Raw genomic sequence first — 16585 nt, forward strand, 5'->3', positions numbered from 1 at the left:
GGTAGACAAGGATAGATGGCACAAGCTTTGCTCTCTGCATAACCTGCAAGCCAGTCTCTTTCTTTAGACTTGCTTACTCCTTCTGGGTACCAAGATGTTGACTGATCACTTATCCTACAACCTTGGTTAATACCCTCCTCCAAAACCATCTGCTAAATAATGCCCTGGGGGAAAAATACTACCCAATTGAAAATTTTCTCTCCTATCCCTTGAAAAACTACAAAAAAGTAATGTCATACAAATAGCCAATTTCTGATTTTTCCAATTGCTGATACAAGATTCTATCTGTTACCATGACAACTAAGAGCTTTATAAATTTGTTCTAGCCTCTGATATTTTCTAGAATGTATCTACATTTCTGTACTTCTTTAATAATTTTGAGCTAACCCTAGTCACACAATTCTATCTGGATTGCATATGTGCTTGCTGCTTGTGTCAGGGAGATGTAATTGATGTCTTGTTTATCAATGTGAGACATTTTAAATAAATTCTTATATGTAATATATATTAAATGTCCTATTCTCTCTGCTCAGTATCTATTTATATCATTGCCTACTCTCTCATCATTTTTCCCTCCAAGCTGAGAAATAATCACTAGTGTGATTGTTCACTCCAGGCACTTGTGATGACCACACTGAGTTCATCAAAACTAGCTGGATTAATTAAAACTTATGGAAACAATAAGAGCAGGGCTTTAAGAAAAATTTAGAGCCTTAATAAATAAACCCTAAGAAAGTATAAAGAAGGAGATAAAAAGCATGGAAATAAAATAATTGAACAGAAAATCAACAAAGTATAAAATTACTTCTTTGAAAATAAGTACAAAATTTGGGTAATCATATACTTGGCCTATCTAAGATAGAGCCAGTTTCCCTCTACTGTGTGGAATCACCTTCCATTTACCTTATGTCTCAGATTATTTATTGTTAATTAAATATAATTATAATAGTTGAATTCTGTTAATCCAGCAGAAATTTGGTGAACCTTCACTTTATGTTTCTAGCTTCTTCCATGATCTCACCTAGCAGTGTGTGCAACTGAACATAATTCTCACTTTAACATGCATTTATTTAAATCTGAAATATGATCTGTGATAATTTGCTTCTCTTTGACTATCTTTCCAGATATGACATGACTAGTTCCTCCCTCAGAGGAACAGCATGCTATGTTTGCTGACAAGTCCAAGTATGCCTGGACACAAGCAGTAAGGGCCAGTTAACTTCTTCTAATGATGGGAGAGATAATTGTCCCTATGTTCCTGCCACCCATTTGGTATACCAGCTAGTTGTGATATGGCCACCAGGCTGCTTGTTGGTGGGGTCAATGATTAAACATGGGAAGTTAAAATTTAGGTATATGTGAAATATGTATGACAAATGGAAGTAGACCAATCCTTCCATGGAGTGTACATAGTCTGAATGTTCTGGTTACAGCATTCTTCATTTATAATACATGCACATCTACATTTATTTATTGTATTGTTTAGCAGCACTTTAATTTTGCAATTAATTGTTTTGTTTTGCAATTATTTTGCAGCAATGAACTAAAAAATTGAAAAGTTCATGTTTAATTAAAAATTATAGGGCTTCCCTGGTGGCGCAGTGGTTGAGAGTCACCCTGCCGATGCAGGGGACACGGGTTCGTGCCCTGGCCCGGGAGGATCCCACATGCCGCGGAGCGGCTGGGCTCATGAGCCATGGCCGCTGAGCCTGCGCGTCCGGAGGCTGTGCTCTGCAGCGGGAGGGGCCACGACAGTGAGAGGCCCGCGTGCCGGAAAAAAAAAAAAAAAAAAAAAATTATATACAGAAATTGTATTTCTCAAGAAGATTAATGTTTGTTGGCATTGATCACCATGGGAACCATAGTGACCTCATGGAAATGAGAAGTGACAACATGGGAATCAGATTAGGAGTTATCATAAGAAGACAATGCCTGAAAGTGAAAGCTGAACACATCTTGAGAAAATGTGTTTACATCACATGCTGTGAAAGAAGAATTTTTATTTAGAGCAAATAACTGTTTTCACTTTGAATTTCACATTTTCTTGGCATATATAAAAATTGAGGAATAACGATTAAGGAGGAAAAATCATAAACTTCTCTATGGAAATACAATCAAACTAAGTCAGAATTATAAAAACACACAACAATGCCTGAACATGCCCCCGTTTGCCAGGCCTCTTGCAATGTGCAATGTGCATCTACATTATACATTAATCAGACTTCCTCAAGGCAGGAGAATATAATCGACTTTTATGAAGACTGGTCCCTTTCTTTAGATTCCAGAATTGTAATTCTAAGTTTATTTTCTTTTTCATCCCATACAAGGGGTTGCAATGACCTAAAAGCTCACTCTATACATGCACACCTGACCAAAACATCTTGGATGAATTTTATGTATAATGTTAACCTGTCAATATGATACATAATTCTTGGTGTCAAGAAAGTATGATACTGCATCTCTAACTCTTGACCCAAAGAACAGTTCTCAGAGCTTCTGAGGGTCTGTCTCCTGAGTTATAATCCTCTGTTTGGCTTGAATAAAATTATCATTTCCTTTTAACTTGATTTTTATTTGATTTTTTTGTCATTGGCTTCAGTTAGCAGAAAAACATGGCCAGTAAGTAAATGATGCCATATTTCTATCAGTGATTTGAATGCTTGAAACAGAAAATTATTTAATTCTCATATTGATTTGATCTTTTTATCTCATCCATATAATCCATGTTGACCTTTGGAATTTTATTCTATTGAAGGTGGAGCATCTGATATATTAACAGGATTTCAGTTTAAATGTTCAGCCAGGAGGATAAAAGTATTTGTATTTGTAATTATAATAAGAACAACTTTGATGGTGCCAAAGTTCATGGTAAAAAAAAACACCTGTGAGCAGAAATATAGTACAAAATGATTGGAGGGCACACATAATTCATTATTGTGTCCAAATAAACTGCATTGTTCTGCTAACTGGAATAAAAATATAGTTTACAAAATTTACAAATACTTTGTATATACACAGCTGAGTAACTGAACTACAAATTTTGGGAAAAGCTATTTAATTTTTTAATAGAGTAATGGGATGTGTTTTATACCTCTTCTTCATCTATCACATATCCTATTTTAGTTGTCTGAACCTTTGAAGAACAACTGTGTAAAGTAATCCATGTCGTCAACAATGATGTTGATTTTCATGACTCTTCTAAATTTAGTTTTGCATTTTATGCCAAATAAATGAGAAGTCTTGAAAGCACAAGAATATCTAAGAAAATGCTGAATGAAAGTGGGATGACTGACAATTTTTCAGAATCAAAATTTGGAAAAATATTCCAAAAATTATAAATACAGACTGGTTAGTTATTTGACAAGTTTTGTCTTCTCAAAATATTTGTCAATGACATGCATTCTGAATTGAAGCAAAAAGGTAGCACCTGTGAAAATATTCTGGATAAAATATTTATAATTTTAGTACAAAAAAATTAAAAACAAAAGTATTTTTCATCAAGTTCTATACTGTCCAGGTGCTTCAGCTCTGTAGAAGTATTTTCACAATGAAAAAATATGTCTACAAAGGAAGTGCCAAATTTATTAGTCATAAAGTGTAACTTTGAAGGAGACTTGTGGGGATTTTATATTTAAATTTTAAAATAATAAGGCCATATATTTAAAAATATGTTATTCCAAACAATTTCAATGACTTTTTTTTTTTTTTTTTTTTTTTTTTTTGCAGTACGCGGGCCTCTCACTGTTGTGGCCTCTCCCGTTGCAGAGCACAGGCTGCGGATGTGCAGGCTCAGCGGCCATGGCTCACCGGCCCAGCTGCTCCACGGCATGTGGGATCTTCCAGGACCAGGGCACAAACCCGTGTCCCCTGCACCGGCAGGCGGACTCTCAACCACTGCGCCACCAGGGAAGCCCTCAATGACATTTTAACAGAAAAAGTTACAACTAAGAACCTGAAATATGTGAATATTTACCAAGAATAATCGCTCTTCTTTTATAATTTGTAATGTTTTGATATTCATTACTAGGAAGTACATTTGTTTCTAAATTTGCTTTAGCAGTCATGTATTTTTTAAGGAAATATGTTATTTTAAAGTGTTTTTAAAATGGAATCTTTTAGTTTGTAATATAAGAAACATTTGTTATATTGCCATTCTTTATATAATTTTAATTATGTTGGGGGCTATCCTTTCACTCTCCTGGATTGAAAGATAAATTATACAGTCATTTTATATCAAAGAGAAAAATTCTAGTAAGATTGATAAAGAAGTAGAGAAAAGACACAAATGAATAACATTATGAATGGAAAAAAGGACATGACTACAGATGGAGCAGTGATTAATAATATTCTAAGATAATGATATCAGTAACTTAGTCCAACATCTGAAAATTTAGATGAAATGGAACATTTTTTAACATGTACCTTAAAACAATCTAACATAGGTAAAACTAGATTGCGTGAAGAGTCCTGGTATGAAAAAAGAAACTTAAACAAAGGTCAAAACTTTTTGACAAAGACAAACACAATTGCCATATGGTTTTCTAAGTGAGTTCTACTAAATTCTCATCTGATAGAACATCCCAATTTACACAGGCTTTTTCAGAGAATAGAAAAGGATGACTTGTCAATTTATTTTGTAAGACCAAGTACAATCATGGAGCAAAACATAAGTACAAGAAAAGAACATTAGAGGCTTACTTCACTCAAATATAAATCTGTATAGTTATAGATAGATTATAATTATCCTAAATAATATTTTAATGGCCCAAATCCTACAGTGCATAAAAATGATGGTACACAGTACGTTGTGACCAAGTAAAGTGGAGAAACCTGGCAAACACTAATTTAGCCAAATGATCAAGGTCAAAATCATCTGTGATATGTCATTTTGACAGCATGCACCCTTGATAGGATATGTTGAGAATGGCATTTCACTTCTGTGATCTTCCACCTCCAAACCCCATAACCCCAGTCTCACCATAGAAAAACATCGGACAAACTCAAATTGAGAGACATGCTACAAAATACCTAATCAGTACTCTTCAAAACTGTCAAGGTCATCAAAAACAAGGAAAGTCTGTGAAACTGTCATAACCAGGAGGAGCCTAAGGAAACATGGTGACTAAATATAGCGTAGTATCCTAGATGGAATCTTGGGACAGAAAAAAGACTTTAGGAGGAGAAAAACCTAGGAAAATGTGATGAAAGTATGAAGTTTAATTAATGATAAGAAAGGAGTTCATTGAAACAAAAATAAGAAACTTAAGGAAAGTAAAAATTTGAGCTTAAAGCTATTAGAAGGTATTTGTGACAATGTAGTCAGCAGAGATCCAAGATGGCACCAGAATTCCCAGTCCCTGATAGACACAATTCTTCTCCAGCTAGTCAAACACTAATGTAAGTGCTGCTGTGAAGGGATTGTTCTGATGTGATTAAGGTCCCCAATCTCCCTAATGGTGGGGAGATTATCCAGATCAACCTCACCTAACCAGGTGAGCTCAGTTTCCAGCTAGTTGTAGAAGATAGGAAAGCAGACATGCACTCCAGCTGTCCTGGACAAAAGTGTACACCCTCCTTGTGAGCTGCCTGTGGGTGCTGTATGGCAAGGAACTGTGAACAGCCTCTGGGCGCTTATAGAGTGTTCCCTGGTCAACAGCTGACCTGATAATGGGAACATCCATCACACAGGCACAAATAGTGAATTCAGCCAACAATTTAGGTTGAAAGAGGACTTGCATCTCTACTGAGAAGGGCTGACACCTGGATTTCAACCTGTGAGACCCTGAGCAGAGAATCCAGCCAGGCCCTGCTGCTCTTTGGACCTACAGAAACTGTGAGGTGGTAAATTTCTGATGCTTTAAGCCACTGAGTTTGTAGTAATTTATTATGTAGCAAATATAAAAGTAATATAATAAAATAATAAAGGGTGAGATACAAATAGTTAAAGAACAAAAATCCTCCAAAGACAAGAATGGCATTCTATAAAGGAGAACACATACATAGTTAATAAATATGTAAACGATTAAAAGATATCTTTAACCACTTTAATGGGGTATGCAAATGAACTTATAATGAAATAATATTTTACACGTATTAAATTACCATTACTTAAGAAAGTTTCCAATACTAAGATTTATAGATAAGGATATGAATTAAGAATCTCTTATTCTTTGTAGGTAGGAATGTAAATTGGTGAAATGATTTAGAATTATGTTATAAAGTTGAATATTTGCATATCTTACTATGACTAGGAAGTTCAATTTCTGGGAACATATCCAAGAAAACTCTTGGAAGTGCTTATCAGAAATCATGTATAAGAAGTTCATAACAGTCCTGTTTTTATTAGAAAGATCTTGGAAACAACCAAAATGTCCATCACTGAAGAACGGATAAATTAACTGTGGTGTACTCACACAATGGAACATTATGTAATAGCAAAACAAGTACATCAAGCCATATGGATCCATTTTAGCAATATAGTATTGTGTGGGCAAACCCCAAAACGTTACATATAGGTTACACGATACCAGTCGTATAATGGTAAATAAAATGACTGCAAAAAATAAGTTTATAAAAGATTTTAAGACTGTTTTTTTCATTAAAATTATATTTTACAAGAACAGCAGAATGATAGCCACACATTTCTAGACAGTGGTTGCCTCATATGGGGGTAAGTAGCAATTTGGGGTAGGGAAGGAGCACCTGGGAGATGTCAATGATGATCAGTATTCTAGGGAATCACTTACACATGGGTCCATACTGCTTGCTGGTTATATTGAAATGAGAGAGAAGATGGGAGGGAGAAGAGAAGGGAAGGGTGAAAGATCATGCATGGTCCCATAATAGAGTAGGGTAATGAATAAATGAGTATGATTGTAATTCTCTTCCCTCGTGGTCAGAGGGAGAGAAACAGAGAGAGGCACAGCTTTGCCCATCTTGTTTCTGACTTAGGGAGAGCCCCTTGTTGAAATCTTTTCCAACCAATATACTCCAACTACTTCAGTAGGCCAGGGACTTTGACCAAGCCAGTCCTTTTCCACACGGTCATGAGGCAGCTTGCTGCCCCCAGGATTAAATTACTGGGTTGATGCAACAACCCAGTATAAAAGTGTTATATTGTTTAGATTTTGATTCAAGTGAACCAACTATACCAATATTTGGGAGATGATTGAGTACATTTAATATTAGATAATATTACAAAATTAATATTAAATTTACTGTGATGACTATTTAAGATAATTCCCATATTTCTTTTCTATGCATATTTTTCTGAATTTATAAAAATGTTCACAATAAAAAGAAAAAAGCAATTAAAAGATTGAAATAGAAAGGAGGCTCAATTTTAAGATTATATTTCCTTTCTATTTTTCCACAGGTCATTCCATTCTAATTATGATTTTAAAATAGTTGCCTATTTAATTAATAGTGACATTTTTCTATTAAACTATTCATAAAGTATATATAACTATCACTCACACATACATATAAATTTTGCATTGAAGGCACTTATTAGGCACCTTAACAATCAATACCTTAGAAGTATTAGGGAAGTCTTAGATCTTAATTATCTGAAAGAAGGAAACTAATCATCTATTGAGGCATCATTATGTATAATTGTAGGTATCAATTTTGTTACTCATGTCTTCATGGAGACCAACTAAGGCTTTCAGATGCATATACAGTATCCCCAAATGTTGGGAACTTAAAAAACTGTCCAAGATGACTTACAGATTAACATAACAGTGTCTGGAATGGCTTTGAGAATTACATAAAAACTATGGACTCTCCACCTAGAACAATGCACATTTGCATGTACCTATAAAAATTACTTTACTATGTTCTTGGAGGATTCTTTTCAAGAGATTCAACTCTTGAAAATGGAGTTAAGAGAAGAGCAATTCTCACCCTCTCGGTCCCATTATCCTTCCCAACCAGGATGAAAATTTAGGATTGTACTCAGATTTCTCCAACTTATCTAGGGAAATATAGCTTGCTAATTACCCTGGAGCCCAGCCAGAAAAAGCCAAGATGAGAAAGAAATCTTCTAGAAATAGATACTCAAGGCCATTTGAATAGATCTTTATTTCCCATTCCTGGCCCTCTTTTTCCATAAACCTTACACAACCTGCATAAATCATATTTTCACAGAAAGATACTTGGCAAAACTGGGATAGTTTTCTTTTCCTTATAGTTGATATCAATCTATTATGAGTTCCATGAGAAAAAAAAAAAACTAGATTCTTTTGCTGTATCACGTGGATTTTTCCAAATAATTAAGATAAAAGATGTTTCTCTCAGCATGATGTTTTAGGAGCAGATGATAGCATTTTTTTCTCTGGTTTTTGGAAGCAAATTCATTTTCACTTGCACGAACTTGTCTATGTTTTTCAAAAAAAAATAATAAGTTTAGGAAAAGATAAAGGAAATATATCTCATTCACCTGCCAAATAAATATGAAAATCCCTAAGTACTTGGCTTTCATCATCCCTTATACAAAGTCCCTTAGCCACTCCTTGTTTTCAATTCCCTCAAAAGATTTAAAATATTAAAGAAAGATAGTGAGGAAAGTTTTTGGAAGTTTTCATGGAATAAAATCCATATTTTTCAGACTATTCAGCAGTTGATTTGTTTCAAACTATTCTGTTTTTCTACTTCTTAGGTTTAATCAGAAGTCAGATATTGGGGAAAGAGGAGCAGAGACAGAGGATATCAGACTATTCTTTTCTCCATACTTTGTATTGCTCATAATTCTCAAAACAGCAAATGCTAACTCTAAGCACAAAAATCTCAAAAAATAACAGAAGTGTAAAGTACAGATGGGGAGTGTGCTATGTAAATTACAATGGTACACATAGACTTTAGGGGTGTGTGTGTGTGTGTGTGTGTGTGTGAATTTTATTTTTTTCCAAAAAACACTTTCCTACATTTCAACATTCCTGAAATTGGGAATGACTTATATTTTATAACTGTGGCAACCTGGATTTGATGGAATATAATAGACACATTACGGGACAGATATCACACATTCTTTTTTTTTTTAACCCTGAGCACCTCACATAAGTGAATATGCCAGGCACCATATGAACAAGCTAGGTGCTCAACCCTGAAGTTGGGTTCATTCATGCCTCGCTACTCAGGTTGTGATCTGCAAGCCAGCATCATCAGCATCACCTAGAGTCTGTTGGAAATACAGAAGAATCTCTGGTACCATCTCAGATCTACTGACTCAGAATCTGCACTTTATCAGGATGCCCAAGTGATTCATGGGACTTTGAGAATCACTGCCAAAATAGTTGTAAAATCCAATTTAATGATTCATGGAGTCTCTGGGCCACCTCTAAGCCCTCCCCCAGCAAGTCTTTTTCTGGAGGGCAGCTATGAGTAAGGTTGTCCAGACCTAGGTACCCCCCAACTTGCTCCCATGATTGTATTGACAACACCAGTCTTTATCAACCTTCCAAGAGTTTGTCCTCTTTGAAAATGCAATTATGGGTAGAATATACCAATTAGTCAATCATGAGGGTGATAACAAAGCAAGTACCCTTAGGACAAACACTGGTTCTAACCAAGATTTATAGTTATCACCAGGGTTTCCACAGAAATTACATTCAAGGTCTCTGTATCCATATGCCCTCTTGTCCGATCAAATGGGAATCTGTCTAAGGCAATTCATAGCAGATGGGTATTAGAATTACTTGGAGAGATTTCTGGGTGGTTTTCCTCCTCACTTCTGCTTTATCTCTAAGAGGCAGGCTAGGAATCTGTATGGTTAATGAGCTCTTGTGTACATTAAAGTTTGAATCTCTAGAATCTAGAGAATCCTTTACCATGACTTGACAAAGGAGTCCTACCACCCTTGAAGAGCTTCATGGTGGCTAATCTCTGTAGAAAATCACAGTGGGAACTACTGCTATCTAACTGGGTGTCCCTAAATGCAGTGAGAATGGTGGAATTCTGAGGAAACATAGGCTCCACACTTAATCCCCAAAGACGAGGTGGACTGGTAACCGTAGTGGACAAGGGAGCTAAAGTCGTAATCAGAAGGTCTGACTCGTTGAGACCTATGATACTTTTTCATTTTATAAAGCTCTATGCCAATTGAACAACATTTCCCCATTTATCCCTCCCCAAAGCTCACTTTGTTTTGTGTTTCTATGAGTTTGGCTACTTTAGACACATTATATACATGAAATTATACAGTATTTTTGGTTTTGTGACTGGTTTATTTCACTTAAAATAATGTCCTCAAAGTTCATCCATGTGGTAAAATGTGACAAGACTTTCTTCATTTTTATGGCTGAATAATATTCCATCATATGTATATAGCTCATGTTCTTTCTCCATTCATCCGTTGGTGGGCATTTGGGTTGCTTCCAGCTCCTTACTATTATGAATAATACTGTAATGAACATGCATGTGCAAATACCTCTTGGATATCCTACTTTCAATTATTTTGAATATATATGTAAAAGTGGGAATGTTGAAGTATATGGTAATTTTTAATTTTTTGAGGAAACTTCATACTGTTTTCCATAGTGACTATACCACTGTATATTCCCACTTACAGGGTACAAGCGTTCTAATTTCTCCACCTCCTCCACAATAATTGTTATTTTCTACTTTTTTTCATAGTGACCATCCTATAGATATGATGTGCTATCTCGTTGTGGTCTTGATTTGCATTTATGATTTAAAGATTAGTGATGTTTAGAATATTTCATATAATTGTTTGCCATTTGTATATGTTCTTTGGAGAAATGCTTATTTAACTCTTTCCCACATTTTAATTGGGTTATTTGTTACTTTGTTATAGAAAGGAATTCTTTATATACTCTTAATATTAACTCCTTATTAGATATATGACTTGAAAAAATTTTCTCCCATGCTTTTGGTTGTGTTTCCATCTGTTAATTGCTTCCTTTGCTTTGTGGAAATTCTCAAACATGATATATTTGTCTAGTTGTCTATTTTTGCTTTTCTTTGACTGTGCTTTTGGTGTCATATCTAAGAAGTCATTGTCAATTCAGTGTCATGAAGATTTTCCCCTATGTTTTGTTTTAGAAGTTGTATAGTTTCAGACCATATGTTTACATCTCTAATCTATTTTGAGCTATCTTTTGTATACAGTATAACATAACGTTCCAACTCTATTTTTTTTGCATGTTTATATTCAGTTTTCCCAACACCATTTGTTAAAGAGTATACTTTCCCCATTGTTTTATCTTGGCATCACTGTAGAAGATTATTTGACCATATACACAAGGGTTAATTTCTAGGCTCTCTATTCTATTCCATGGTCTATTTATCAGTCTTTGGGCCAGCACCACATTGTTTTGATTACTGTGGCTTTGAAATTAGAATGTGAAACTTCCAACTTTGTTCTTCTTTTGCAAGATTGTTTGGGCTATTCAGAGTCCCTTGAGCTTCCATATGATTTTTGAATTTTTTTTTTTTTTTTTTTTTTGGATTTCTGCAAAAGTTGGTTTTGGAATTTTGATAAGGATGACATCGAATCAGTAGATTGCTTTGGGTGGTATAAACATTTTCACAATATTATGTATCCCATTCCATGAACATGGGATGTCTTTACATTTATATGTGTCTTTTTTAGTTTCTTTCAGCACTGATTTATAGTTTTCAAAGTATCTATCTTTCACTTCCTTGGTTAGGTTTTTCCTAAATATTTTATTCTTTTGATAATATTGTAAATAGGATTGATTTCTTAATTTTATTTTTGGATTTTTAATGTATAGAAGTGCAACTGATTTTTGCATACTGATTTTGTATCCTGAGAATTTGTTGAATTTATTAGTTCTAACAGTTTTGTGTGTGTGTGTGTGTGTGTGTGTGTGTGTGTGTAGTTGTTGGATTTTCTACATATAAAATAACATCATCTGTGAATAGATATAAATTTATTATTTCTTGTCAGTTTGGATGTCTTTTATTTCTTTTTCTATCTGATCCCTCTGGCTAAAACTTCCAGTACTACTTTCAGGAGAAGGGGTGAGATCTGACATCCTTGCCTTCTTTCTGATGTTGGAGGAAAGGATCTTTCAGCCTTTTATCATACAGTATTATGTCAGCTGTGATTTTTTTTTTCATACATGGTCTTTATTTTGTTGAAGTAGTTTCCTTCTATTCCTAGTTTATTGAGTGTTTTTATCATAAAAAGGTGTTAAGTCCTTTCAAAAGTTTCTTATACATCAAAAGAGTTAACCATTTGTTTTTTCCTTCATTCTGTTAATATAACAAAATTCATCGACTGATTTTCTCATGTTGAACCACCTTTTCATTCCAAGAATAAATCTCAATTGGTCATTATGTATAATTCTTTTGATGTGCTTTTGAATTTGATTTAGTACTGTTTGTTGATGATTTTTGTCTGTAATGTCTTGTTGATTTTTTCTTGTTATTTCTTTGTCTGGCTTTGGTATTGGCATAATGCTAGCCTCCTAAATGAGCTTGGAAGTCTTTCCTCCTTTTAAAATTCTTGGAAGAGTTTGAGGAAGTTTGGTGGTAATTCTTTGAATGTTTGGTAGAACTCTCCAATGAAACCATCTGGTTCTGGGCATTTTGAGGTGGAAGTTTTTGATTACTGATTCAATCTCCTTACTGGTTCTAAGTCTGTTTAGATTTTCTATTTCTTCATGGTTCAATTTTTGTAAGTTATATGTTTTGAGAAATTTATCCATTTCTTCAAGTTATCCAACTTGTTGATGTATAATTGTTCATTGTATTCTCATAATCCTTCATATTTCTGTGACATCAGTTGTAATGTTCCCTATTTTATTTCTGATTTTATGTATTTATTTGAGTCTTCTTCTTTTTTTAATCTAGCTAAAGATTTGTCAGTTTTGTTGAGCTTAAAAAAACTATTAGTCCTGTTGATTTTTCCATAGTTTTTCTATTCTCCATTTTAAAAATCTCTACTCAAATTTTTCTTATTTCCTTCCTTTTGCTAACTTTGAATTTAGCTTTTTCTATTTTCTTCTACTTCCTGGAGGTGAAAAGTTAGATTGCTGATTTGAAATTTCTTCCTTTTTAATATAAGTGGTTAAGAATGTATATTCTTCTGTTATATGGAGTGTTCTGTGTAAGTGTGTTAGATCCAGCGGGACAATTGTGTTGTTATATCCTCTGTTTCCTTATTGACTTTGTGTCTGATTGTTCTATCTGTTATTGAAAGTGAGGTATTGAAGTCACCTACATTTGTTTTGTTGCTATTTATCCCTTCAATTCTGTCAATGTTTGCTTCATATATTTGAAAGTTCTGATGTTAGGTGTATATACATTTATAATTGTTATATTGTCCTGGTGAGTTGATCCTTTTTTTCACTCTATAATGCCCTTCTTTGTCACTTATGATAATTTTTCTTTTGGTGATGGAAAGGAGGTGGTAAAAAGCTATTTTATTCCAGTGTACCACTTTTTTTTTAAAATGATGTGTAATTGACATATAACATTATATTAATTTCAAGTGCACAACATAATGTTTACTATTTGTATATATTACAAAATGATGACCACTCTAAGTCTAGTCAACAGCTGCCCCATACATAATTATAAAATTGTTTTTCTTGCAATAAGAACTTTTAAGATACACCTTCTTACAACTCTCAAATATGCACTATAGTATTATTAACTATAGTCATTGTACTGTACATTACATTCCCAAGACTTACTTATTTTATAACTAGAAATTTGTACTTTTTGATCTCTTTAATCTATTTTACCCACTCCCACATCCTGTCTCTGGAAACTATCAATCTGTTCTCTGTATCTATAAGCTTTTTTGTTTGTTTGTTTATTTGTTTTTAGATTCCACATATAAGTGAGATCATGCATTATTTGTCTTTCTATATCTGACTTATTTCACTTAGTTAGAATAACGCCTTCAAAGTTCACCCATATTATCTTAAATGGCAAGATTTTTTTTCTTTTTTTAAGACTAAATAATATTCCATTGTATATGTATGTGTGTATATATATATATATATATCAATCACAACTTTCTTGTGACAGATTTTTTAGTCCATTTTGTCTGATATAAGTATGGATATGTTATTGGACAGTGGAGAAAAGGTGACCCTTGTAATAAAGTAGAAAAGAACTTGGCCGAATTGTGTCTGTGTTCTAGAGTTTTGTGGAAAGTAGAATTATGAGCAATGTAATTGGATATTTAGCTGAGGAAATTTCTAAGCAATGTGTTGAAGGTATAACTTGGCTCTTCTTGATGGCTTATAGTAAAGTGAAAGAGGAGAGAAAGATTTTAAAATGGAATTTTTACACAAAATGGAAGCCAAACTAAAAGATTTGGAAAATTCACAGCTTAGTCATATTACAAAAAATAAGAAAGCAAGTTTGTAAAAGAGTACTAAGGGTATGGCCAAGTGATCATTTAATGAGGAAATTAGTATGAACATGAATCACTGAATTAAGAAAACATCTCAACAAAATATGGGAACAGAGATGAAATTAAACTAGCAGAAACACTGCCAGCTGTAACTAAAGGAAACAGAGAATGGGACAAAATGAATGAAAACTTTTGGACTTTTTAGGGCCTGCAGGACTGAACCATAGAACTATTTAGCTCTGAGCCTATACTATTCTTTAAGATGCTGTCTCCACTTTAATTTCAAAGAGTTGAATCAATGCCCAAGGGCAGGACCCCATGCAGAGCCCTCAGGGTGCACCCTCACTCCAAAAGACAGCCATGATGTCATGGGAAGAAACATCACAGAGAGACACAACATAGGAGAAGCCACAATAGAAAGCCACAGCATGGGTACTGCTTCACTGAGCTCTGGGGATAGTGTTGCCACCCCAATGGGTCCAGAAGGTCATATCTTCACCTCAGTGTGTCTGAAAGATGAGACTGACAATCCACTGGGTTTGTAGGACAGAGTATAAAGTCAAATAGGATTATTCGTGAGCTTTAAATATCATAAATTTTGCCTTGATAGGTTTTGGACTTGATTGTGACCCACCACCCCTCTCTTCTTTCATATTTCTCCATTTTGGAAAGGGGGTGTCTATCTTATGCTTGTTGTACCATTGTATTTTTGGAAAAACAAAATGTTTGGTTTCACAATTTCATAATTGGAGGGAAATTTTGCCTCAAGATGAATAGTACCTTGTGCCTCACCCACACTTGATTTAGCTGATATTTACATGAAACTTTGAACTTTAGACTCTAGGGTTGATGCTGGAATGAGTCAACACATTTGGAGTGTTTTGATGAATGTATTTTGCATGTGAGATGGACATAAATTTGGGGAGCAAGGACAGAATGTTATGGATCAAAAATTTGTGTCCCCCAAATACTTATATATTGAAAGTCCACTTCCAATATTAGGAGGTTAGGTCTTTGGGAACTTATAAGGAATAGATGAGGTGATAAGCCTGGAGCCTTATTAATGGGAAAGTGTCCTTATGATAATCACAAGGGAGATTGCATCTTCTCTTTGCTCTCCACCATGTGAAAATACAATGAAAAAATGGAAGTCTGCAATCTGGAAGAGAGTCCTCACCAGATCTCAACCATGCTGTGCCACTGATCTCAGACTTTCTGCCTCCATAACTGTAAGAAATATGTTTCTGTTGTTTATAAGCCACCCAGTCTATATTTTGTAATAGCAGTGTGAACACACTAAGACATTTATACACCAACATTATAAGACTGTATATCTGCCTATATGTTTACTCATACCAGAGAACTTCATATTTTTATATGCTTTTATGTTGCTGATTAGCATCTTTTCATTTCAACTTAAAGGGCTTTTTTTAGCATTTCCTGTAAGGCAAGTCTAGTGGTGATAAACTCACTCAGCTTTTGTTTTTTTTTTTTTTTTTTTTTTTTGGGTGGAAAGTGTTTATTTCTCTTTTGCTTTGCAAAACAGTTTTACCAAATACAGTATTCTTGATTTGGAGTTTTTAACTTTCAGCACTGGAATATATTATCCCATTTCCTTCTGGCCCATAATGTTTCTGCTAAAAAAATCTTCTGATAATCTTGTAGTAGCTCCCTTATATGTGATGAACTGCTCTTCACTTGTTATGAAAATATTCTGTCTTGATGAAAGGATAAAGAGGATGTGGCATATATATATACAATGGAATATTACTCAGCCATAAAAAGAAATGAAATTAAGTTATTTGTAGTGAGGTGGATGTCATTGAAACTGTCATACAGAGTGAAGTAAGTCAGAAAGAGTAAAACAAATACTGTATGCTAATATATATATATATATATATATATATATATATATATATATATATATATATGTAATCTTTAAAAAAAAGGTTCTGAAGAACCTAGGGGCAGGACAGGAATAAAGACAAAGGCATAGAGAATGGACTTGTGGACACAGGGAGGGGAAGGGTAAGCTAGAATGAGGTGAGAGACTGGCATGGACATATATACACTACCAAATGTAAATCTGATACCTTGTGGGAAGCAGCCACACAGCAGAAGGAGTTCAGATTGGTGCTTAGTGTCCACCTGGGGTGTGGGATAGGGAGAGAAAGAGGGAGATGCAAGAGAGAGAAGATATGGGGATGTATGTATATGTATAGATGATTCACT

Source organism: Phocoena phocoena, chromosome 6 (assembly GCF_963924675.1).
Source record: "Phocoena phocoena chromosome 6, mPhoPho1.1, whole genome shotgun sequence".
NCBI classification, from domain to species: Eukaryota; Metazoa; Chordata; class Mammalia; order Artiodactyla; family Phocoenidae; genus Phocoena; species Phocoena phocoena.